Here is a 26,929-nt window from a genome sequence, read left to right on the forward strand (position 1 = left end):
ACCTAACTCTCCTGCCACAGCGTTGTTCTGCTGCCCTCAGTGGAGGTATTCCCAAATGACACAAGTGAGATCCTCACCCTTCTGAAGTGAATTCAAACTTGAAAAGTTTTTAGGTGCAGGTACTATCTGCGTGTGTTAAACCACTGTTACTAAATGTCTGTTACCTGGAGTGAAATGGCATGGGGCCAGGTAGTTGGTGATACAGTTTTTTAAAACTTTTAATAAAGCTTGTGTTGTCAGTTGGCATTTTAATAGGCTCCGGGCTGAGCGTTTAATCTGTAAAAATGTGTGTCAAGTGGTTGATGAGTATAAATCGCTGAACAATATAGGCCTGTGAGGCTGGAGAATGCAGGAGAGAGACATTTCTGTCTTCCATATTGAGGAACTGGACTGTGAAATTAAGCACGCTGTTTTGCAACCTTGTTATTTTGCCTTTCATTTCTTGGAGTTCCAGTGCTGCGGACATATTCAATTTGTGAAGACGCCCAAAGAGGTAAGAAATCCTCTGTGACAAAGACAAAAAGCAAACAAACAAATGGAAAACCTATAGGAAGGAGGTTAAAGATTGCAGGAGGCTGGTATGGCTTTAGAAAAGCCCTTGAGAAATACAGATGGTATCCAAATGACATACAGGATACTGCATCTTTTTTTATCTTCAGGAAGGATAAATGAAATATCCTGGTCTGCAGTACAAGGCAGAAAACGTACATCAACACATGCCCTCCCTGCCTTGCTCAGGTGCACTGGCGGCACCCCCTCCCCACGGAGCCAGTCTCGGGGGTACCCTCTAGGGCGAACTGTGGGGGTCAGACAAGAAATAGTGGGCTTAACTTGCAGCGAGAAAGGCTCTGGCTAGGCGCGAGGAAAGCTATGTAATGTCAACGCCAGCGAGACGTGGCAAGAGCTTGCAGGGAGGGCTCTGGTGTCAGGAATCGTCTTTGATTATTCAAGACAGATGGGTCAGGCACCTTTCTGCAATGCCATAGGCACATCTGAACTTGGTCTGGGGCTAAAGGATGGATTAAGAGACCTGTCATGGTCCGTTCAAGCTGTTTTTTTCTCCAGTTCCTTGTTGATGAGTAAGGGACTTTCCTGGGCTCTCTCCTAGAGGCTATTGCTCATCCCAGTATCAAATAATGTCACCGAGTCTTTTGTCTGCAAGGGGCTGCATGTCTGTAGCTTTCTTCTGCACAGGTGAGTTTCAGGTCTTTTCATTATTATCTTATTATGTTAATGTTAAAACAATCTATTGCATTTTTCTGATTATTTTGCAAACAAACGAGAAAAATAATCTTGCTCCATAGAGCTCATAACCTATAAGTTGGAGAACAGATAAATCAAGACCCGAAGTTTTAAGTGAAGGCAGGCAAGGGACAGATTAATGCTGGCTAGAGATAAAGAAGATAGATCACAGTTTAGAGAAGTCAGTCACATCTATTAAAATAAAGTAATTGTGGTGTTTGCTGTGCTCTTGGTGCATGCAGAAACCTAAACCTAGGCCTGGCAAAACTTCTGATTGATAGTAATAGTATGTAGCTGAAGTTTTGGGAAATAGAATAGGAAACAAACGTGTGACAGACAGTCCTGCTCAGGCCATGTCCATCAATCTGTGCTTTAACGTCTTCCTAGGCATCAAGCCGCATGTGCCCCAGCGCGTTTGCCTCCAGCTGATGGTCACCCTGACAGTTGTGTAGTTCCTGCTTGCATCTATTGGTATTTTCTTCTGGGCTAATATAACTTCCACTGATCCCATTGGATTGTTTGTGGAGAAATGCTCCCTGCAAACGCCACTTTCAACAAGTTCCTCCGCAGTCCCTGTGTCATCAGCAAGTATTTGCTCCTTGCAACCTTCCCCAGACTCTGGAAGTCTTATTTGGCCATGGAAAGGTTACCTCGGGGCTTTTTTCTAAGCCAAAGAGCCCTGCTTTTCTTGTTTCTCTCTGAATGGAAACCGTTCAGTGCTGCTTCTGGCACTTGTTATCCTTTTGTCTCTGTTTTCTCCTTCTCTGCACCCTTTTTTCGAGACTTTCTGCAAGAGCTCCCTGCCTGTTTGGGTGGTGCTCAGAAGGAGACACCAGCGTGGCTGCAGGGGCACCTGTGCAGATGTGAGAGGACAGAAACTGTCCTGGGCACTATCTATTCCTGCCAGAGTTACATTGTACCTTCTCAGATGCTTCAGCTGAGGAAAATTTGCTTTCCCTGTGTAGGAAAACGTGACTTTCACAGGCTTTGAACTTCAGTTTAGTATTAGCATTATAACAAAGTAAATGAGGTGTATAATAAGCAGCAATGCATAGAGGCTTTTCTGGTCATTACTCTAAGCTAGGAAAATAGCCTTTCTTACACTGCTTGACTGAAATCTTGACGGCTTAAATAATTTTGCTGGCCAAAGGCTTTGAGAAAAATATTTTGTCAAATTCCTGATTATAACAAAGAAGTAGAATAGGCTGCAATCCTCAATTACAGAAGTAATTTCAATCACTCTTCTCCTAGAAGATTTCAATCACTCTTCTCCTAAGGAGTACTTAGAAAGACAGTTGACATATAACTAAATCCAAATGTAAACCAAAGATTTCATGTTGCTTGTGAAATGGGGGCCTGTGACGTTCACGACTGAGGCACACGAGGGAATACAAAAGTGGTTTTGGTAACATCCCCATTTACCAAGTGTTGTGCCACATTTTGGAGATGGACCAAGTAGATTATAAAGAGAAGGTTCATTTACTCTGGATGGATGGTGCTTTCTAAAATAAAATGTCATCAGATAGATTTTTATCAGACACAGAATCTAGCTTGAAGACAAGGTCTTTACGATGGATGAATCTGGAGCTCTGAGTCTGAGCAATTTGGCAGGTCTCCCAAGATGACCAGTATTTCACATATTGCAGCTTATTTTCTCGTGCTTTAGCACATTCCACAGCCGCTGCATGAGTGTGTGTGCAACACGAGTGTGCTCCAGGGGTCTGGTGGCCTCACGGTCTGTTTGGGGCAGTTTACCTGATGTTTTTAGTGAAGATAGATAAAAATATGGGGAGGTGTGTATTCCTCTCCTTTGCCATCTCCTCCTTGACACTCCTGACACCAATAGTTAGAGATGACAGAGCTCAAGACCAGTTAGAAAAGAGTCTAGAAAATATGTTCCAAACTCTACCTCAGGTTTCTTTTTAAGGCCCTAGCAGAAGTCATTCAGCCTCCCCAAGCAGGGAGTATTCATCCACTGCATGCTTGCCCTCCAGCACCCTAGGAGTCCCACAACCTTATGGGGAATATTTGCATGCCCAAGGTCACATTTGCTTTTCTTCTTCCTAGAATAGGGTCTAAATGTTCATTCTTGTAGGATCCAGCCCTGATTTAAGGAAGCTCTGCCACTGCAGGTAGCCTAGTTTATTTAAACTGTTCAGCGATGAGAAAATGCCCAGCATGTTTTCCTTTGTGAGGGTCACCAGAGCTGTGTTGGTGCTAATCCAGTTCTTGGTTATAGACTCTGGAAAGGGATCGGTTGGATGGCATTTACCACGTTTTTGCTTTCACTCAGTGATAAGGAAAGTACAAAAGGTATGTGTGCTAGTGAGCGTGTTAGGCACCTGGGAATCAAATGGTGAGGGAAGATAGGATGGAGATAGGTAAGGAGTTGGATGTAGTGGTGAAGAGTAAACTTAAGCATGGTGGGACGGGAGAAAGCTTCCTTAAGGCTAAGATTTATGTGAGTTCTTAATTTCTTTCTCTCAAATGCCTGTAGCAGTGGTCACTGCTGGGATTTATACTGTGGAGTAGCGGACTGAGAGTAGGGATCGACATCTGGTGAGTGAGTTCAGTCAGTGGCTTTATTCACAGAGAAATTAAGTGTACAAGAACATGAGTCAAAATTTATATCTAAATGAGGATAAACATGCTAAGTGTGTTGACCCGTGCTTCACGGTTCATTCCCCAGCCTGCCACCATCTTCTGGAGTGTCATTGCAGACGTCCTGCCCCCCTGAATCATAGCCTGCAAAATGGAGACACTTCTGATACGGATAATAAACCCATACGGAAGATCTTGGGATTTGCTGTCAGGCAGAAGGAGGGCAATGCCCATACTGGCTAGTGAGAGCTGTACTTTTCGTCTGATTCTTGGTTCCCCAGAGGTGGCTGACAGAATAGTGATAGAAAGACGACAGTCTTCGTTATTGCAAAGGGCTACCACTATGCCGCATGCCAGGAAAATGAAAAATGCAAAATGAACAAGAGCTACAGTCTGTGGGACACTTCCTACTGTTTTCACTTTATAGTATGTTTACTTGTCAAGAGCCTCACAGGTGGTATAATGAAACCCTGTCAAATTATTCTTCTGTGATCAACTGGGGACATGGAAGCAAGACTGCTCTAATTGCGAAAATCACTTCCCATGGCAAAAGCCTAATACCTGCAGAAGTGCTCACAGCAGCTTGGTGGCCACCAGAGTGAATCCTTGATGATAGCTTACGGTAAACAAATACTCTCTGACTTACAAATGTGTTTTGCTCATTAACCAGGGGTTTTCCATCTTAACTAGCTAAGGACACTTGCCACCAGCTCACAGTCTAAATTCTTGACGTCTTTCTTGGAGCTACCAGAAGAGAACAAATTACTCCAAAAAGCGAACGTTAGGCTTTTCACTTCTTCCATGTTTCTGAGAGAAGTGGGAATAGTGTGGTAAACCTATGAATTTACCAACTGGAGGGTGCCCTCTTATTTGAACTGAGCATATGGGACATGGCCTGACCAGCCCCAGGGCTGAGACTTCTGGCAAAAGCAGCTGCCTCCGTTATTCCTGCTCTGAAGAGGGGTACCATTATCTTTTTTTAAGAGTGGCTGCACAAATAGAGAAAATTAACTTTTTTTCCTTTTCCTAAGGCATAGCCAAATCACTATCTCTACAAATAAATATTTACAGAAATTACTAGTTTACAAATAATAACAAAATGCATAGTAATTGCAAAATAAAATATATAAATATTTGCAAAATTAATTGCTGTTAGGTCTCAGTGTAGCAGATGCAGAAATTCCTGTTAAAATGTTCTGTCATTGCTCACTGAATATAAAAAGAACATATTCACAGCTAGTGATAATAGCAGCTTAACATAGGTTACTATTTTTTCTGTTTACTTTGCCTGTGTGCCATGAAGATTGGATCAGAATCAGTCTTTACATTGATTAATAATAACACCTGTAATAATAGTCATAATAGTGATAGGCTCATGCTACAGAAAATGTGCTTGAAACCACAGATTTTGACCAAATTGTCTAACTTTGCTGGTGGAAAGAATGAATAACCTTGTTTATTCATTGTCCGAAGCCCAGTCTCGTGGCAGAGGCCTTTATAACAAATCACACCAGTAGCTATATGGTATTTAAATTCTCCCTGTAAATATGAAGTTACAGTAGCTAGCCTTGTCAATCTTTGAATCACCGTCTGGAAAATGATGGAGCCAGGGAGGAGCGATCGCGCCGCACGAGCTGAGATGACCAGCAGTGCTCGTGCGTGCCAGCAGAAACCTCGTCGACAGTAGGCAATAGACGTGCTTAGGGAAACAAATCCCCTTGTCATCGAGTAATTTGTGGGAATTAGGGAATTAAACCCTTTTGCTGATTAGTTGCGCAGAAAAAAAACCCGCAACCCTAAATAAGATAAAGAAATCATCTGCCCAAGTCCTGATTCACCCAGTTCTGGCCTGAAGAGGTGCTGACCGCCAGCGGCCTGAATTTGGGTTACGGAGAGTTCGGTCTCGCCTGGTAATCGACAGAAAACCTGTGGTTTTACAGAGGGAAATCTGCTGAGCAATGGTGAAGGAAGATCCCCGTGCTCCCTGCTGATCCCCCACCTGGTGGCAGGGGTGAAGTGGGTGGCCGTGAGCATTAAAAACCCTTCATGTTTTTAATTCTCGGGGGATTGCAGGAGAATTTTTAAATTCTCCCTGCGGGTCTCTGTGTACCTTTAGGTATCTCACCCAGAGGTTGTTCTGCCTGCTGAAGCCCAGAGGAGCCACTGCTTTTGAAACTCATCTGCTGCTTTTCTACTGTTGTTGGACCCCTTCTCTGAAGATGGCCCGTGGTGGATGAACCAGAGCTGATCAGACACTGCAGAAGCCTTGGGGCCCCTTGACAGGGTTAACTGATATCGTTGTGAGCTGTTGAAATCGCAGTGGCTTTATTTTGTTGGAGTTTATTTCATCATTCTGTGGAAAATGCAAAATCCAATTTCTTCAGGTTTTTGGGGAATGATCATCTGGATAGATTTAGTACCCTAACAGCTAGAAGAAGAGCGAAAAGAAAGCCAGCACAGACATTGCCTAAGCCTGGGGGGGATTTCCTATGGTCCTTTACAAGGAGGTCATCTGCTGTAGCATTAACTCATTTCAAATATTAATCCTCTCAAAACAACAACCAGTATTTCTCCCAGGTGGCTGTGAAAGGCAACACGTGGGAATAAACCCTATTCTTACTACATAGCCCAGAGTCCCCTCGGATCAGTCCATGGGCAACTGGGAGAACCCTCCATGAGGACCCTACCCCTGCCAGGGCAGGCCCGTGGCCCTGCTGACTTGTCCGAAAGCGCTGGGTAAAAGAGGAGTGTGGGCAGCAGTAAATCCTGTCTTCTCTGCAGGACATGACTTAGGTCCTCCCCATGGCTGTTACTTGGGCACTGCTCCGTGACCCCGGGGAGCAGGTAGGTCCCAGGCTAGTTACTAGTGTGCAAGAGTCTACTTTCAAGAAAAGAATAGGCGTTTGCTCGGTATTTCTTGACCTTGACAGGCCTTTAATAAAAAGCGGTCAAGTCCTGTCTGGTGAGGCTCAAAATTACTATCCTGCGTGAGGCTGTCGTCACCCCACCGCTGGAGCTCCTTCCCCTAACCCATCAGCCCCAAGACCCCGCGCATGGGATCTCATGAGGGGCAGCCCTGGTGCATCAGCCTGGCAGCAATAAGATTTCCCAGCTGTCATTCCCCTTGTTTCAAAATGGTGCAGCTGGTGTGTCCCTTCAGAACATGGACTTTTATTCCCCTCCCACCACGGCCCCAAGTCTGTCTTTCTCCTTTAGAGCGGTACTTCTCTGCCCATGGATGCAGGAGAAGTCCTGTCTTTTTGAGATAATAGGATTAAAATCGCCCCTGTACTAATGGCTGAAACAGAGTGGTGCTTTGTCTGCTCGGGGGACGATCCTGCTTTGTTCCGGCTGAAGCTCAGGCAATCCTCAGGATGACTGGGACCTGGCAAGGCCACGGGTTTTGTACCTGCAGGGATTTTCTCTATAAACGTAGCGAAGGAGTGAAGCGTGTTAAATCTGCCGGCCTGTAACTCTGAGCGCCTGGTGCTGCTCCCCTTGGGATTTCATGGCTCTGTAAAGCCTTCAGTTCTCCTGCAGATAGCCTCGGTTTAGTTCCACTTCATCCCTTGCTATGAATCATCCCAATGAAGATGGAAAACAAAAGCTGTGGGAGCAAAGGAGGCAAGGGAGAGTGCGCTTCTCCTCGAAAAGAGGTTCAAGGTGTATTTTAAATTAATGGAGGAGTTCATACAAGGATTGAGTGTCTCATCTGACCACCCAGCCTGCACTGATGCCGATTCTGTGCCTCAGTGTAAGACCACTTTCTATTGGGAGAGTAATTTTATCAGTGCGGTCACTAAAATCCCCTACTTAAAATAGTAATGGCTTTCATATTTCTCATACACGTATATGTGTTGCAGAAATCTTCATTCTCCAGAAAAAATTGTGGCATGCAAAAATCGTATCTTCATCTTCACCTGGTGACTGAAGTTTTCAGGTTTGGCTCCCTCACTTGCTATTTATTTCCGTGTCCTCCTGGAGGGGCTGTTTTATCTGTAAAGGGAAAAATATTCAACATGTTTCAAAAAACCTCCATTAAATTAGAAGCTGAGTGGGAAACGTTCCCACAAACGTTCCTTGGAATTCGTAAGAGCTGGACATCAAAAATTATGAAATTATTTAAGGTTTTATTTTCTGCAGCTAGAACAACACAAGATAAATCAGAGAAACGACATGATGTCTTCCAAGTGTCTGGATCCAAAGCTTTTGCAATTTTGTGTGCATCTGTATACCAGAGACCGTATCTATTTCCCTTTCATTCGTATGCAGATTTCTTTTCCAATATGCTGGGAAACTAACCCATCTGATATTTAGCGGGTAAACATTTACAGAACAAAGTATTATAGTTCCCAAAATAATTTAAAAATTGGCCTAGCTGCAAATTACATTGAATGATGATCATCTGGGGGCCTAATAGGATGCAATTAGCATACGCCGAAGTCAGCAGAGCTGCAGGCGAGGCTGCGAGGAGGCTGGGGAGGACGCCTGGCCCCGCAGAAGGCGGAAGGGGAGATTGGGCATCAGCTTCCATCTGAAAGCCGCCTTCATCTCCCTCAGCCGCTGCCAGGCTTGGGGGGGACGTGAGAACAGGGTGACGTGCCCCAGGCCCCTTGCAAGCCTGTTGCTGGTGTGCCTGCTGATGACCACTAATTGCAGCAGTAGATCCTGCTCATTAACCAAAACACAGGGGAATGGGCACTGCTCCGCCGCTCCCCTAGTGACACTGATCAGTGATTTCAAGTGGCTTTGAAGCCAGTTTCATTAAAGGGTAATGTTTGTTTTCTCCCATGTGTGCTCGGGGTACCGGTTGACCTAAGTCTGATGTCGGATGACTGCAGTCCGATGACATGGGATAGTGGGTGGATTTGCCACTCAAGAAAGGGTTGTTTGACAGCTGGACACAACAAAATACGTACGAAACAAAGCATTTGTTAATGGAAGTGACAATAACAGCTCTGTTTACCGCAAGCCAAGGTAACTAGTTTTATTCAGGGAGCAATTTACCCATCTCTTGTAATATTTATACATCCAGCAGCTATGCTGCATGGGATGTAAGGGCCTTTAAATAGCAACGGCCGGCTGCTGCCCATCACAAGATACCTTTGCTCTTCCTCAAGAGTTTAGGTTTTTGTATTAGTTGTTGATTTGCAGGCACATAGTTCAGCTATGTTCAGACCTTCGTAACTTTGCCCCTGCTGAAGTACTACTATGAAATGTGGCCGGTACTTTTCTGTGGTTGGATCTGTTGGTGGAGACTTTGGAAAAAAGAAGCTCTGAAGAATTTAAATCAGCGTTATGAAATCCCCGCAGCTAAGGAAACCCAGTTAGAAATTAAGAAATCTCTTTTTTAAGGAAGTGTTTTATGAAGTGGCAGAATATTTATGACTATAGCTGGTGCTAAGCCATTCTCCCAAGCAATGGCCAAGGCAGATGGTGTTTGGATCAGGATGGAAAAAGGGAGCCCCAGGGCTGCGTGGACGGTTCTGTTTCAGCTATAAATCTCTCGGTGCTTGTCTTCATGCTATCACTCCTATAATTCACATGTACTGCTAAACTGTCAGCACATTTCTTCCTGTTAATAAGAAGCCTAAAATGGGTTTTATTTTTCGTTTCTGAGAGTGGAAGATTTCAGATGATGCTAAAAAAACGGGTCATGACATTTTTGTCAGAGGAGGACGCCAGACATTGTAATTTTGTATTATTTTGTATTTTATATTACAAGGCTATATAAAGGGAAAGAATTAATTACAAGAAAAATAAATGTCCAAACCCCAATTCTTTCTCCAAAAATCATCTTTATTTTCCATAAGAGATCATGATTCAGGTAGACATTTAACCATCTGCCCAAAATGTAAGGTCAGGAGTAGTCCACTGTCATATACTCTCTTGCTTTAAGCTAAGCATGTCCTTAAAAACCTAAGTGCCTTGCTTTGGAAATGGAGATAAAACTTATATGACTGACTGCAGAGAAAAAAAGGTCAGTTTGAAAATGTATAACTGCTCAGGCTGAAGCCCCACCGACCCTCAAGAGAAAATGCGCCCACTGAAAACTTTTGCCCCTGGGAATTGTTAAGGAGAGGAAGCTCCGAGGGAGTCTCATGGACAGAAGACAATCAGCTGGCAGCAGCTCTGGCCACAGCAGGGGACGAGGGAGATGTGGCGTCTCCCAACACCCTTGTCTTTGCTCTGTAGGCACCATGGCCGCAGACGGGAATTAATATAGGGAGTTGAGAGGGGTTGTGAGACTAAGAAGTGGGCTGCAGGGGGAAGGCACAAGAAAGGAACAATACAAGTTCTTTGCTCATGGCAATTTTCTCGACCACTTTAAAATTACATCCATTGTATGATTTGAAGGGACTCCTCCTTTTATCTCGACAGCCGTTGGGATCAAAACAGTAATAAAACTTTGTTGACCAAAGTGCCACAAAGATGTCTTTGTTTTCAGAGCCCCTCTTAAATTTCTGCTTGATCAGAGAGCGAATAAACCCAATGAAGTTCTCACTGGGCAATTTTAAGAAGAGGAGGAGTGTTGTAAGTGCTCATTTTCGTTTTGGCTAACTCTGCTGGAAGACAAAAAAGGTGCGGGTTATGTGTATATGCTAAGCCTTCAAAAGCCAGAAGTTGAGCTGGAGAGGGTGATGTATTGATGACAGCTTCATACAGATGACTCAGAGACTCTGTTATTTATGCTTCCTTGGACAAACATCAACTTCTTAACAGGGCAAGACGCAGGGCTGGATTCGGGGGTCTGCCCTGCTGACTCCTCTGCTCCGGGTGTGTAAGGGCTGTCTGAGGCTCGCCGCGGGAGATGCAGGAGCAACCAAGTCGCAATAAAGAGAAATGTCACTGTCTGATCTCTCCTTAGCGCTGATGACAGAAGGCGTTGCAATATCACCCCCAAAAAATGCAATCTTCATGGATACTTTTGGGTAGGTGTTAGCAGGATTTCAGGGGGCCATGTATGGGGGTCCTCTTTTCCTCCCACCTCGCTCCACTGATCTCAGTTGACCTGCTCTCCCTGGGGAGGGAAGGGGCAATGGGCTTACCCCCAAAGGCTGGGGGGCTCGCCCCACTGCAGCAGCCTGTGGTGCTGGAAAACAACGGGTAGGATTCAGCAGGGATTTCTCCCCAACTTGCCGTCTTGGCATTGCTCCCACAGGGGCGATAGCTCAGCTCTGCTCAGGAGGAGACTGGGGAGAGGTGTTGCTGGTGTGCCCTTGTCCTTCCCCACCACTGGAGCAGAGAAGCCTGCAGGGGCGAGAATGCAGCAAACCAAAGCAGGCTGCTTGGCACCTGTATTGCTGGTATCGGAAATGGCATCGATAATTTTGGGATTGCTGAGGAAGGCTTACGATCAAAATCACAGTATCATCATGCTGATGAACTGCTCATCACTGCCTGTCTCAGGGGTGAGTAATGAGAGCAGAATGAGTGTCACATCCTGACACTGTCTATATAAACATTCTCTGTAGACCTGTATGGAGTCACTGGATAGTTTATCACATTTTCTGACTCGGTGCAAGACATTTTATAATGAGACTAGCAGGTGGCCCAACGAGAGCAAAGCCTTCTACCTGGCAGCACGTGATTAATACATAAAAAATAAAAGTTAGGTGTTCTCATTGGCAGCTTATAAGTATTCCAGGCATTGCAATGTTGCATACTTTATGACAGCTTTGAACTTCAGGAATAAAAAACACCCCTATATTCAAGAATTTAATTCTAAGCATTTACAGACAATAAACTCCGAGGGTGAGATTTTCTGCTGCCTTGCACCTTGTGCGGTGTCTGGGAAAAGTAGGTCTCAGTCTCTGCTCGTCTGCCGCAATAGTGTCTGCTGCCTGCGGAGGGAAATGCCGCCTTCAAATCGGAAATTCCGATTTCAGATGAATTGGTGTAAGTGCAAAGTAGGCTTCTACAAAATTGATAGAGACGGGTCAGGGGAAGACCAGAAGGACCCAGCTCTGCGGCTTAATGCGACAGGATGGGATGCCACCGGCAAGAAGAGCCTGCCATCAGGCTCCGGGAGCGGCTCATCAGTATTCTGCTCCTGGCAATGATCTAAACACCAGCAGATTTCCTAGTTCAGTGACTTCCCGAACCGCTGCTGGCAAGCTCCCAGGAGAAGCCCCAGCGTGACCTTGTGCAATCTCTTTTTGCTAGGGAAAATGGTCTGTCAGTCGCCTGTTCTTATAGCGCATCGGTGACGGGCTGGGGATCGAGGTTTGTGCACATGGGAACCTGTTGTGAATCAGCAGATAAGAACAGTTTAAATTTAACTTTTATTTATGCCTTAGACGTTGAACGAAATGACCTTTTTTGTTCTCCTTTAAGATGCTAACTCTTATGTTCTTGGAGCAGTGATTGGGTGGAGGGTTTGGAGCAGGCAGGGAGGGTCCCATCTCTTCCCTGCCCTTTGCTATGGACTAGGCAGCCGGCCTCTCGCCCCTGTGAACCACAGCTTTTGGTGGCCTGTTTTTGTGCTGATCGTTTAGGATACGTGCACCTAAAAGTCTCTCGCACATGTAGAGGGGAAAGACCTCCTCACTGCACCTCTTCCCCCTTGCTACAGATCCTCCCGACCGGTCGGTGCCTTCGGCGTGCCCCCCAGGCCAGAATTTTCAGGCTTGGCAGGTTTGAACGCTGAGATATAAATTGTTTACAGCTGAGCATAGAATAGGGATTGCAGGTTTTGGAAACTTCGTCAGGTGCCGTGGCTCCTCAGTGCCTCCGAGAAATGGGGCTCCTTCAACACGGAACGTATCGCTCAACGCTACCAAGTGCCCACTGGTGGCTACTGGTTGCAATTGTGCTCCTTAGCCAAATCATCAGATAAATTAATCCGGCTGGTAGATGGCACTGGGTGCTATGGGCACGGGCTTTTTTTTTTTTTTTTTTTTCTTTCTAAATTTATTCCTAATACGGCTTTTAGACATCAACCGATCACAATCTGAACGATGTGCCTGGGTATAAGAGTGCTCCTTGCCCTCGCGAAGGCCAGCCCTGTCCAGGGGATCTGCCAGCACCTGTTTAACCTCTCTCCTCCTGCATAAAATACAGCACCCAGGCAGGCTTTGAGTCAATGTAGATTCCATGCACGTGTCTTGCACGTCAGCCAGCCCATGTGCAGCTAGAAGTGGTGAAGAGTGGCTATTTTCCCAATTTTTCCTGACATGGTCACTATCCTTAGCACTGCAAGGTGTGTGGGGAGAGGAGAGTCCATGCTGCATATTATCCAAGACTCTTCTTTGGATTGCAGCTCATATCCACAATAATTTTCTGAATTCCTTCCAGAAATTCCTCTTCCAAGCACTTTGAAGCCATATATCGACTTTATACACAAGAAAGCTGCAGCCCAAGAAGCATTGCTCAGCAGTGGAAAGACGACTCTGGTGTCTACTGCCCATTTCCTCTGTATTTGCACACCTAAACAAATGAGCCCAATGCAAAGAGTGTGTTAATAGCTGGGGGTTGTTATGTTAAACCAAGCCCAAGCTTGTGGTGAGTCAGTATTAAACTCGAGGAGATGCTCCATTATACTAACTGGGATTGCTTGAAATGATCAGGAATTTTCAGATGCAGTGCTTTAGGAACTGAGCACATTGAACTCATGACATGTGATTCCCTGTGCAAATGTTTTGAGATAAAAGCTATCTCTTACGTTCGTAAGCGCTCTGAGTTATATATTCATTTATTAATCATGAACCACCAGTGAAACAAGGCAAGATTTTGCTGCTTTATTTGTGAGTAGATAGTGAGTACATAGATACATTTGTAGTCCTTGGGATGCATATTAACATTCATTAACTGTCTTGAAGTTCGCCCGTTTAATGCCGTATCATCCAGGAATAGTCTTTTGTTAGATAAGTTTCAAGATTTTACAGCTTTCCTACTTATGGAATTTTTTTAAAGGGCAGACAAAAAGATAGCTATGTTCTCTAGCATCGCCCCTGAGAATTGACCTTCCTACTAAGAGAGCAATCTTTCAGTAGGAAATGTTTGGGCACATTTTTCCTGCCCTTCAAGTTGATTTTGCTGAGCACATGCACACAGTCTCAAAGCATGAACAGATTGTTGCTATTAACCTTATGATGAAACTTGATATTAACATATGTATAAGTAGTATATAAAATGATTAACAGATGCTATAAGTCTGTAGCGGCTATGCAGCCTGGAGTATATGCATATTCTAAGTGGGTAGGTGCTTTTGAAGGTAGGTATCATGAAGTTCCAGCAACCCTTCAGTCACCTTTTTGACCTTATTTGGCTCTCCAGGCTGTTAGTCATTTAAAACCTGTTGACTATACGCTGAATCTTTCTATACTGTATCATATAGATAGCATAGTGGGAGCAACGCTTGTTCTGTTCGTACTGGGTTTGATGGAGAAGAAAATAAAGGGAGTGAGAGTCGCAGATGTGCACCTCTAAAGGACTCACTTCAGAGCCGTACCTCCCTCTGTGCCCGGGATGCTTCCAGCCCCAGCGCCGGGGATCAGTTTTGGCTCTTCAGCCTGCTATAGCAGACCAAACACTGCATTATGCCCGTTTTGTTACCGGCACCCATTCCTGCTGCCGGGAACTTTTCACACAGCTGAGAGCACTTACCAGCAGGGAGAGCGAGAGGAGATGGGGGGAAGGCACTGATGTGCAGGGTAATGACCCCTGCTGAGAGTCCAGCTAGTCAGGACCCCTGCTTCAAGAGGGAAGGTTTAAAGCGGTGCGGTGATACTAAGGAATGCTTAGTTGAGGCTAAAACACCTGTTGCTTTGTGCTCTGTATAGGTGAAAATTGCAAGTCTGCCCGAGTTAAAGAAATAAATGCATTAAAGTCAGCTTATTTGCTTCTTTCATGTTTGTGCCGACTTTTTCCCAGCACTAGTTTCTCATTCTTTTGGACTCGTGTTACCACGGTAATTTCTGGGAAATGAATTGCCTTTGCTGGAAGCAAAGTTCCTTGTTCCTGTACTGTTTCCCCGCTGAGGCAGCAATACTTCTTCCCAGGGAAAGTGCTTGAGGAGCACAAACTGTGTGTTCAGGTATCAGGGCAGCTGGCACGCTGAATTAAGACCACAAGACACTGATTTTCTTGACCTCTGGTGTGACTTTTCCTCCCGTACTCTCCCATTTCCCCACCCACAAAATGGAAATAGAGTATTTTGGACTCTGCCTGTACTCATCGGTGATGGATGTCCTCCAGGGTCTCACAGTTGGGTCTCCTGGCCTCAGGATGCAGCTGGGTGGTGATGGGTGCTGCCAGATTTAAACAGATTATTATTATTACCTGATGTTCTTTCCTCCGTGTTTAGGATGGTATTGCTGCCCTGGATAGTCCCGGGGACCGTAGTCCTGATACTTTTTTTGAAACTATCCTCGCTGTTTTTTTGTGAATTTTGTAACTCGGCATATATTGCCTGGCCCGAGGAACTGGGTTTATCAAGGCCTTTGCTTCACCACCCAGTACATGCTAGTTTGTTGGTTTGCACCTGCTTGCAATTTATCAAAGTCTTTCTTAAATGAAGGGGAAGCTGTGAAAGGCAGAAGCACCTTTGGGATAATCGGAGGTGTGTCAGACGCCTAACGATAATGTATGCTTCCCGTAGCTCGGTGCGATTTGCAATGCAAACTAACAGTGCCAGGGCAATTTTCTAGAATGAGTTAGAAATGTATGAATTTGCGGGGTGCTTTTTCCAGTCAGAGCAGTAAGTGCAGTGATGGACACGAATCGGGTACAAGGACTAAGAGCGTTGCTGCTCCATGTTCCTGTATTTCCCCAAATCCAGGTTGCTAATGTTTATGCTTGCCCATCCCGAGGTCTGTGCTTCCCCCGGGAGCTTCCTGCTGTATGTGGATGGGCCAGCACGGTGGCTGGGAGCGTGGCCTGAAGGTCATGGCCAGGCTAGACTGCTGTGCCATTTATAGTATGAGGTAAGGATGGAAATCCAGCAGTCTTCTGTAATCGAAAATCTTGTAAAACCAGAAATGCACTCCTGAAGTTACAGAAATTCTAGCTATTACGGTGCTAAACATTTAATTTACATATTTGTTTATTCTGCATATATGTGTATTTATTCCAAAAATAATGGAAGCTACCAAGCCCAACATGAGAAGCAAAGAAATTCAGCATTAAGATTGATTGAGCACTTACAGTTTGGTTTCCTCACTTGTATATATTGGGTTGCAATCATGTCATTAAAGATTGCATGCATTGTGTCCCGGCTTAGTCCGTGCTCAGAAGGAAGAGGGGCCCGTGAGTGAGGGCGAATTTGCTACAAAGGGAACCATTTCCCCAGAGACTTCCCGGTGGTGTATATACTCAAATACACAACACTCCACCGCAGCGACTGAAACATCCCCACAGTACGTGAACTCCCTCGCAAGCGGTAGTTGCCGTATACACTGACTGCTTGTGCTTGGCAATGTGCTATTTTTATGATTATTATTCATGATGAACTGAAAAGAAATCAAGAGTTGAAACGAGTTGATTAATTTTGAGTGTCAAATACGGATTTCATTTGTCAGAGGACTTTGCTCTGTGTGGTTTACAGCCCAAACTGCAGCCGCAGGCTGCGTGAGCAGGGACATCTCCCCTCTTACCTGAAGGAAGAATTGCAAAAGCAATGCATAGCTTTGGTATTGGGATGACGACAGCGTTTTAGGTCAAACATCCCTCTTCCCCACTGCAAAAGTGTTTTGGACGAACATCTGTTGTGGAAAGTTTCTGTTCCTAATACTAAAGCTCGGCAAGATTGCAAGCAGTTTCCTGAAGAAAAGTTCTGGGTAAACCTCCACCATGTGTCATGCCACTGGCCCCAGCTGTAATAAAGAATATAGCTGATACTACTGCCAGTCTGACAGGGTAAGGAAGGATATCCTCACAGTAATACGCAGTAAATATCCTCACAGCATTTCTGTTTTGGTTATACCCACCCTGTAAAGCTGGTATTCACATTGCTGTCGGTGACGTTTTGCAAAAATGTTGTCTATATTAAGGATTTTAAGAATTTGGTCTTCTCATTAATAGAGTTTATATCTTGGGTGACGAGGTCTGTGACCCTGTTATTTTGGCCCTGTGAAACTTCTATTGGAGACAGCTCCTGTCCCCAGAAATCCTAGGCAGATGTGCAACGAGGGGAAAGAGGAACAAAAGATGTAGTGACTTGGCAAATCAATGCTGGGGCTGGATTTTTTGTCTTCTTTGCACCACCTGTTCTCCAGAACAAACTACTGCTGCAGGCCATCGTGCTCTGCTTAACCTAACGGCCAGCGATAAATCCTTGCCAGCTTTAACTTGGTGTCTTGGCTGCCTGTCGGCACTAAATTGCGTTAAGAACGGCCACGAATGACGTTGCTGCGAAGGGATGTGGCAGCGATGTCAGTAGAAAACCAAAAGTCAGGACTGCCTGGACCAGTGATCACACACGTGTGCAGCCTGTGGCATGAAGATCACTCTCCTGAACAGTGAAGCCTGAGTCTGGTGTTTCATGGGTTGTCCCATCGGTTTGTCCTCACCGTGGCGTGGCCGGGCTATCAAGTTTAGAAATTACGGTGAAGGAAAGATTGAAGATCTTATCAGGGAAGGAGCAAAGGGCAGGGAGAGAGAGGAAGGCTGGAAGGGGTCACATTATGTAAAAGGCTGTAATAAAATGAGCAAAAATCAGCTGTTTCCACAGATGCTGGAGAACAGGGAGAAGTCATGAGTTTAATTTATCGAGAAGTTGGAGAGGGTAGGAGCAGAAGGCTGGCAGCCATGCAGTCCCCCTTGGAGGTCATCAGGACGCTGGTGGGATCTCAGGGAGAACTTGCTGGGGGGGTGGTAATAAGGCAGGGAACGGGCTGCCTGGGGATGCTGCTTAAGGTCCTTTGCAGAGGGCTTACAAAAGCGGGATCGGGCTGACATCTGCTAATGAAAACCAGCGTGTAGCTGGTCCTGCTGCTGTGGCCGACTGGTGCCTGGCGAGCCGCCGAGGCCCCTTTCGCTGCTGGGTTTCCGATTCTTTGATTGCACATGAGGAGGCTCAGTTACATTTTAATAGGGTTTGGTTTTTTTGGGGGGGTTTGTTCTGCACTGGATATTGCTTCCACATTAAAGCTATTTATAATATTGGTATTATTGTTTTCCTTTGCGCCTCTCTAAACGTGAGTGATGTTGTCTTTCGCAGCTCCATAGTGCCGAAAACCCATGCTAGGCAATTCTGGATATGTTAATATGTAAGGGCTAGAATGAAATTGTTACTAGGAGTCCCGTATAAAGCCAGGAAATTCAATGAATACAATACGTGCTGCACTCGATAAATCCAGTAAGCGCCACTGTGTTATTTCTACCCATAAATGCCGTACTGAATACACGCTTGGAGCTGTGTTGAATTATACATCACTGGTTAGCCACGCGGCCCGGCGCCCTGCTCTGTTGGTCCCCTTGGAGGCACAGCTTTCCTCTTCTGCTCAGGCTGGACCTAAATCCTGTCTCTCGCTTGTGCGACACAGTGGAAAATTTTATTTTTCTCTATTCTTTACGAGAACGAGTAACACCGCCTGACCTGTAATTACTTCACTGCCTTGTGTTACTTCGCTGGGTTTTAATGTTAAACTAGTCTACGCTTTCAGCTTCCCAGATTTGCATACTGACAATCTATAGCTGCATGGCAGCGGCTTTCAGGGAGGATGGCAAGAGGAGGTTTTGGAGGCTGGAGGGAGGTGAACTCTGTAGCGAGAGTCCATAAACCACCACATTTCACACCTGGAGAATACATGGAGCCTGCCCATAACAAGATTTTAGGTCATAAACTGTGCACACAGCTGCTCTCCCCTGCTCCCTTGTAATATATATATAAAAAAAACTGTACAAATGCCATACTCGGTAGCTCTCTGGGAGTCCCCTGGGTAGGTTTTGCCCCCCTACTCTCACAGGTCAACACACCTAAAAAAAAAAGTGCCTATAACAGGAGAAATCTAGCTCATAGCAGCACCCGAAAGCTTTTGTATTCCTTGGAACACCACCCAGGTAATTAATTCCCTGGGCTGAAAGGAGAAGGTTTGTTGTCTGTACCAGGGCTGGTTGGTGGAAAGGTAAGTGGGGTTTTTTTTTTTTCCCTTTTTTGTTCGGTTTGTCTTTTTTAAAGCAATATTTATATGTATAGTATGAGGAGTGGAGTGTGGAAGATAGAGCTCTTCTTTGAGAGAGATGTCTGTTTCTGAAGGATGCGGTGGCTAGTTTAGGAAAGGCAAATCTCTTTTAAGAAAAAGAGCCTGGATCTGCATACCCAGGGTTCTTACGGAGAAGCTGAGGACCTAGCAAAAGGCATAGCGGGGATTTAACAAGAGTAACATTACGAGGCGTGTTAATAAGAGGGCAGGTTCGTGTGAGTCCTGGTGCTTCGCTGCTAGGAGCCAGGCTCGTGCGAAACCCTGTGTGTGTGAGCGTGGCTGCCGGTGCTCTTGGGTGGCCTTCGGAGTTACTGCTGACGGCTTTCCCCTGGTAGAACCTGCTGCTGGAGGAAGAAGTAATCATTAGCATCTCTAAGCAGGAATGAGAGCAGTAAAATGTGTAGGTAAATCTGGACCATATGGATTAACTTATATCCGAACACTGGTTTTTGGTTAAACCATCGCTGCCAACAATTTTCCCCTCCTTTTGGTGAAGAGCTATGTCTACCCCGAAGTTACGGCGGCGCTAAGCTCTCATCCCAGAGCTGTGCCTGCTGTCTGGGGAGGAGGAGGGCATCGTGTGTGTGCCTGGCTTGCAACACCAGCATGCTTGGTGAGACGGGAGGTAGACGGTCCGATTCTCCACCGCCTCTTGCTGCTGCAAAATGAATGGGCAAGGTAGCACTCCGGAGCTCCTTACCTGGGTGCCTGATAGTGTTAGTGGGAGTAGAAGGTATACATGGCTTTTTAGTTCTGCTTTTCTGCTTTACTTACTGTTACCTCTCTTATCTTACGCGAAATATATCTAAAATACTCAGTTCATTAAAAAAAAAAAAGGGGGCGGGGAAGGAAATGCGTTTGAATAAACTCAGTTCGGAAGGAAGGCACAGTTCTTTGCTGCTGAGAGTATTTAAGCTCTTAAAGGTGGAGGCGGAAGAGTTAAGGCCCTGCTGTGTAAGATGATGGCTATCTCGTTAGCAAGCTAGGCCAGCTTTATAAAGATATAAGCCCAGGCAAGGGGAGTGGAGGAACAGTCCTCTTTCGAGGGCCTTTTTCCTGATAGTCATGGGTAAATTCCTGCTGGTTTCCCATGTCGAGTGGAAAAGGGCTCTGGCCAGCCCTGTGGGAGGAGCAGCTTTAAATACCTGAATTCGTGGAGCGGTCCCTTCCTTTCTGCCCACGTCTGCGTGTCCGTGAAGCCGCGGGGCTGTCTCCCCGTTTATTTTAATGGTTCTGCGGTGGGAGAGACTTCCACCCCGCTGTTATTCCTGCGGCTTTTCCGATGTATTGCGAGAAAGCTGTAGCTGCTATGGTTTGCTGCAGGCATCCTCTCGAATGATGAGGGTTTAGCTAACTGAATTGTCATCCTGTAGTTGCGAAAAGGAGCAAAGCTTTTCAATCAGCGTTATGTTCAGAGTTGAATCGCTTGTGCCACGTGGGTAGATACTTCACCATTAGGATAAAGATATTGCTCAGCAGAAGCAATACCTGGCGACGCATGTAGCCACGTGGATTTTCTTGGACCAGCGTGTGCTGCACTTGGTGGTGTGGTTGTATCTTCTGGGGCACGGGAGATGAGTGTTCTGGTGTGGGCATAGTCCTATATATTTCAAAGAAAAAAAAAAAAATCCAGTGCACATCTATAGTCACAGATCAGCCAAGTACTTCAGCGCAAACCTGTCAGTATTATTTTGTGAGGAGAGGAGATTTTCCACAATCAGAGGCAGACTATATCTCACACTCCAAACAAAGCTTGCAAAAGAAAAATCTGTTCGATATTCAGTCAGCTAAAATGAGCCATAGTATTTATTCCCAGAGCTGTGTCTTCCCTAAATATCAGATCTCAGTAAGTATCAAAGGCGCTTCCAACCAAAGTACCGTGCCTTCGACATCAATAAAAGACAGGCACCTACAGATAACTCTTCCAAAATAGTTTTACAGCTAGTTCATCAATATATCACAACAGACATACTGCCTTTTATTTTCTGTTTATACACCACCCAGGATCCTTGTATATAGTGTTGACGCCAGCACAAGGATACAAGAGCTTAGAGATCAATATGAAACACTTCTTCAGGTATATTGATTACCAGCTGCTAAGAAAGGGATGGCAATAATTTTTTGTATATTCCCGGTCTGTCTGTGAGCCTGTTAAAAGGAAAGAAATGTCCTGGTTTTCTTTTCTGTTTTTGTCTTCTGGGAAGATGAAAAAAAGGTGGCAAGAGCTTGGGACTGTTGGGTCTTTTATTTTTTTAGAGAGTGGGAGAATCTAATATGTTTCTTATTTGACTTCTTGTCTTCTTTTCTGTCTTGGGAGGACAGAAAACTAGGGTGACAGCTAAAAGGGAAAGAATGCCAAAGGAGCAAAAAACCAAAACAAAACAAAAGACCAAAACCCCCAAACCTGAAAAGACGACTCCTGAAATTCTTTCGTTAATCTAATCAATATTTGTTTTAGTATTGAATTATTGAGAAAAGGAATTGAATTACTTTTCATTGCTATGGAAAGTGGGAGCTGCGTATCGCAGCCTTCGGTAGCGCCAGGATCTAACCTTATTTCTGCAAACACTCGAGACCTTTATTTGGCACCATTTTTCCCCACTCAAAATGCAGAGGTGCTCGGAGCGTGGGCTCGCTGGGTGTGCTCAGCATATTGCAGAATTAAGGCGAGCAGGAAGGCCACCCGCTCAAGGACACTCGTCTCGGGTTTATCTCTTGAATTACCCAGCAGAAGCTTGAATTGTTTCCATCAGCAAGCGCCGCTCGCATTTCGGAGAAGCTCTGTGATAAGCGAAGGACGCAAATGAAAGAAGTGGCCTGTTCTGAGCTTGCTATCTTTAATAAAACTTAGTTATTATAGTTAATTTTGGGGGGTGGGGATGTGGGGATAGGGTCGACGCTGAAGCGCTGCGTTGCTCTACACAACTCTACGCTACTGCTCCCGTCCGAGTCAGGCACCAGCCACTTCTCCTTGCTGTTGGGGGAGATGTTTGCGGGGGAGAGCAGCGATCGCAGCCGCGTGCGAGTGTGGCATCAGGTCCTTAATGTCTGCTCTTTTTCAGAGAAGGGAAAGAAAATCAGTGAGCTTGCTAAAGGGTGTGTATAGAACAAAGCCTGTTCAGATATGCCCCTTGCTTGTCAGCAAAGAATTACCGTAAGATAACTTGGAAACAGAAAATGATCCAATGATGCATATGTATACGGAGGTCATAATTTGATTATTTTGTTAACGTTTTCTTAGCCATTTTGTTAAATTGACCTTTTTTGCTTGTTTTTGTCTTAAATAACTGCTTTGGGAGAAGAAAGAAATCCTTGACGCTTGTCTTATCCTTTGAATGACCTGTACTGCCCGGGGTGCGCAAGCAGGCTGGTCCATGCATCCCCAAATTAACAAGCCAGGTTTCAGGCACCAGGTGCTCTTTGGAAAAGAGGCCATCTCTCCTGGATGCGAGTTTGCTCTTTGCCTATCAAAAAGGAGTTCACGTCTGGGGGTTCGTAGCTCTGCAGCAATACAAATAGTAAATCAGGTTAGAGAGGAGATGAAGCCTGGAGAAGTGAGCGACTTGCCCAGCGAGGTATTAGCAAGGAAAGAGCTGAAGCTTTGTGCCCTGGTTCCTAGTGCCCCGTGAAATATTGCCTGTCACTGCAGAGTTCCCCACGGAAAGGTGTGTGGCTCTGCGGCTTTTCGCCGAGTTACATCTGCCACAGTTTTTGCCCCGTGGAGAAAATTATGCTCAGAAAAAATAACTGTGTCTATGACAAGTTAGTGAGCTTCATGGCATCATCGCCTGGCAAGGGGAGATCTGTGAGCCAGCGTGTGATTCTGGCCGGAGTGAGCCACATTAATCATCTCAGGAAGCAGAAGTACACACGATACCTTCCGAGGGCGTTGCGGCAACGTCCTGAAATTTCACTTCTCAGTCCTGTGCTCCTGGCTGGACCTGCTGCCGGCGCTCAGCCAGAGCATCCCTGCAGCCCTGCCCCTGCACCCCTCCGGCCCCAGCAAATCCTCCGTGCCTCTGGGCCTGCTGTGGCCATCCAGCATACCCGTGGCCCTGTGGGCAGGTAAGGGGCCGGCGGTGGCTGTAAGGTGGCGTGAGAAGTGGCCGCGTCCCCACCGTGGGCAGCGCTGGCCCCCACCTGGCAGGGCTGTGCTGGGCGATAGGAGGGCTTCGGTGCTACCTGTGAGTGCAAAGGCATCGGTGGGGAAAAAAAAATCATGTCTGCTGGGGAAAAAAAGGGCTTTCTACATTTCGATAGGTTGCCAGTAGAGGCTGCCAGTGGTGTTTTTTCTGAGTCTCTAATAACAAAGCTATCTATCAAGCATGTGGTCTTCCAATACCTGGTGAAATCACTTCATTTTGGTGTTTTACGTGCATACACAGAAAACAGTGAAGTGTTAGGAGCACTTTGAAAATCTGAGTGAATGAGAGGCTGCTGATGAAGCTGAGTGAATCACTTTGAGTTGAACATTGCACTTAAAAGAAAAAGCTGGAACTGGCCAGAGGTGAGGAAGTGTGCTCTATGAGTCAAAATCATTATCCTTGCAAGAGGATAATCTGCAATCAACCACAACCTAAAAAACCTTCCCCAAATCAGCTTTATCCTTCAAAATGGAGGTACTGGTGAATCCCTTGTGTGGCACTGGTGAGCACGTGTGTCTGTGGGTTACCTTTCAGCATGTGCTCTGTGCAGCCTGCTTGGAGGTCGTGTGTTTTTCTTGTATTTGCTTTTAGAATATGCATTATTCTCTCCTCTCATAAATACCACATGCTGTAATCTTACTTTGAGCGACGCTAGCGACTGTCTCTGAAGCGAGCAGGTATGTGTGTGGCCAGGGAGGCAGAGGAGATGAGGTGCTGGGGTACAGGGCGCTCAGCCAGCTCAGGGACCTCCCCTCTTCTGCAGATCCTGGAGAGATCCAGCAGTGGGAAGAGATTCGTGTTGCGGATAGGGCTTGGGAAAAATCACGGTGCTCTTCTTGGATGCTGTGGAAATTTTCTGAGAGGTTTCACGCCCCCGAGATATAGCCACCCTCTGCTGGGGTCACAAATAAGCTCTGAATAATGCTCTGTGTTCATTTTAATCCTCTCACCCTTGCTTTTTTTAGACTATAAATGCAAAATAAAAAGAGTGGCTGCTTTTTCATGCTGTAGCTGAGGCAGGATGAATCAGCACAGACCCCAGGCTGTTTAGCCAGGGACAGCAAGCTGTGTGCCATGTCCCAGGCGCTTGGCAATCAGCCCCATCGGCGTGCCCTGACTCTGTGGGCAGTCACCCCATTCATCACAGTCTAATCACGCCAGGACAAGGGTCTCGCTGCTCAAATAACAGTGAGGTGATGCTGTGCTGGTGGTGTAAATTATGCAGTCCAATCTCGGGAAGGCTGCGGGAAAGCCAGTCTATCAAAATGCCATTACACGGCGTGCACAACTCGCTGCTGCTGGTGGCTGGGCAGGCAGGTAGCTGCAGACTGTTTAATGACAAATTTCATGATAGACTCCTGAAGAATTACCGTTGATTACTCTTCTCATATTCGTTTCAACCATTCTCCCCGTGGACACAGAGATGGGCACACAGCAGCCCTATTTTAAATCACCCTCCAGCCCTGTGTGAAACAACTCTGAGTGCCAGCTGGAAGCAGTCAGGTGCGGCTTTAAAGGAAGAAAAAAACAAAAAAAGAGAAAAAAATATGTATATGAAAGAGCCAGATCACCCCTCAGGAGTAGGGGATGCATGTGGGGAGTGAGAGGGGGCCAGGGGTCCCTGGTGGGTGCGGAGGTGACCATCCCTTTGGGGTCTGGGGGGAAGGAGAGCCGGGGCTCTGCCGCTGCCTGCCCTGCCCAGGGGCATCCCAGGGGCACTCCTGCTCCCCCGGGATGACAGCCTCAGCATGGGGAAGAGGCATCATGAAAGAGCCAAATGAGTGATTTAAGACCATCCTGCCAAAAAAAACTCTCAACAAAAAGTTGGAGCTCGGGCACAAAATGTATCTGCAAATTAATGAGTGTAGAGTTTTCTATCTTATGTCCCAAATTCTGCACTTCCCAGGTAGTGCCTCGAATCATCTTACCAGAAACAAAACCTCTCGGCTGGACCATCCTGGCCCAGGACCTCATCCAAGGCAGGGGAAATGGAGGAGGGTGGGATCACTGGCTCAGGGGACTCTGGGCCACTTCATGTGGTCTTGGGAAATGCGTAATGGACACACACATATGTATGATAACGATGTCCACTGCAGCACATCCATGAGAGAAAGGGGAATTTGAGCCATTGCATTGTAAGTGACAACATGGCTATTAAAAACTAAAGCTTTGTTTAATCCCACAGAATGACAAACGTTTATTTTTTCCCTTATGGGAGATTCCTCGTTGTGCATCTGAACAAAGCAACTCCTGTTTGCTTTGCGCCCTGTGCAAGGGACAGCTTTTGGTGGGACGTGAACAGCAATCCAGCTTAAGCTTTAAACTCCCCTCCAAAGAAGCATAAGAAATGTATATAACTTCATTAAGATGGTTTGATCCCAATAGGACTCTGGTCTACAGGATAGCCCCTTCGAAATTACATCATCTTCCATCACAGGGTCATCCTTCTAATGTTATCATCACCGTGCCCAGGGCAAAGCGTTGCTCTTTCACGGCCCTTTTGTACCGCCCAGTCTCACCACTTCAGCTCCTAAAAAGAAATCGTCTGTGTTATCAGGGAATAAAAGCAGCTGAAGTATCCCGGGAGCTGTTTCTACCCATAAAAGCACGCAGTTAGAAACTACCTTTTTCAAGATATTCATATTTTTGTTATGATCCATTTTGGACCACGTATTCATTCATTTTTACACCAACCGTGCATCCTAAAAGCACATGTAGGAGGTGGAGGCCGGGCGGGATGGGGGGCTCAAGGGATTCAGAGCTGCAAGCTCTTTCACGGGGACGTCCGACCCCGGGTGCGGGAGGGTAGAGTTGGGCCAGAAGTGCTGTGGGGGTGGGTCTGAGCCCGTCTCGGTAAGATCCTACCAACTTGGAGCAAACGTTGGATGGGGTCTGGGAGCCTGTATTTACCGAGTCCACCAGGCCAGTCGTTCAGGGTGGCTAGAGATGGATGCATTTAGCTGAGGTTATGCTACTTTCCTTCTGGTATCTGATACTGATACATGGAGATTATTATTAAGACACAGTTAGGAACATAGATTTCAAAATAATATCATCATCAGTGCTGCCTCAGTTTTGGCTTTGTTTGGGTTTTTTTTAGGAACAGGCTTTTGCTGCGATGCCGTTTCATGAAATTTTTTTTGCTCATTTGCCTTTTTTTCTAAATGATTTAGGAACGTCTCTGTCATCATTTCATTCCTTCTGAAAAAGCTTTGTTTCCTGAAGAAGCTGCAGCATGTCAGATTAAAGTGCAAATAGCCACTTCAAGGCTCTAACAAGTTCAATGCCACTAAGAGACTTTGATTTCTGCATTTAATTATGTCTCATTGGATTATAATAATCCTATTCCTCCTTGTTTCTCGAACTCCGATTTCCATACTGGTCTTGCACTTAATTAGAAGTGCCTTCTTCGCTGCTAGGCTGGTAGTGAAATTAAGGCTGACACATGGGGGAACTTTGCATCTGGAGGAATCTTATTTTTAACCTCTAAAACTGAGGTTTTAAAACTGAGCTCCTGGGAGGTGAACTTTCATTCTAATATTGTGAAATCTGACAAGAAAATGGTCCCATCTGCACCGCTGAAAGGTTGGATAAGGTTCCCCAGAGACCTGTCGCAGACGGTGCCCACCTCCCAAAGTGATTCAAAAGCCACAGTGCCGTACATCAGTCGACTGGGTTTTGCTCTTTAGACTTTTAATTGCAGATGCACCCCAGGGCTCAGAGAATAAGGGTGAGTTGACACCGACTGGTGAGATCTGGAGTCTGGCAGGGTGCTGGGGTAGCAGAGCTGGATCA

This window comes from Phaethon aethereus, assembly GCF_964289735.1.
Source record: "Phaethon aethereus genome assembly, chromosome: 4".
Lineage (NCBI taxonomy): Eukaryota > Metazoa > Chordata > Aves > Phaethontiformes > Phaethontidae > Phaethon > Phaethon aethereus.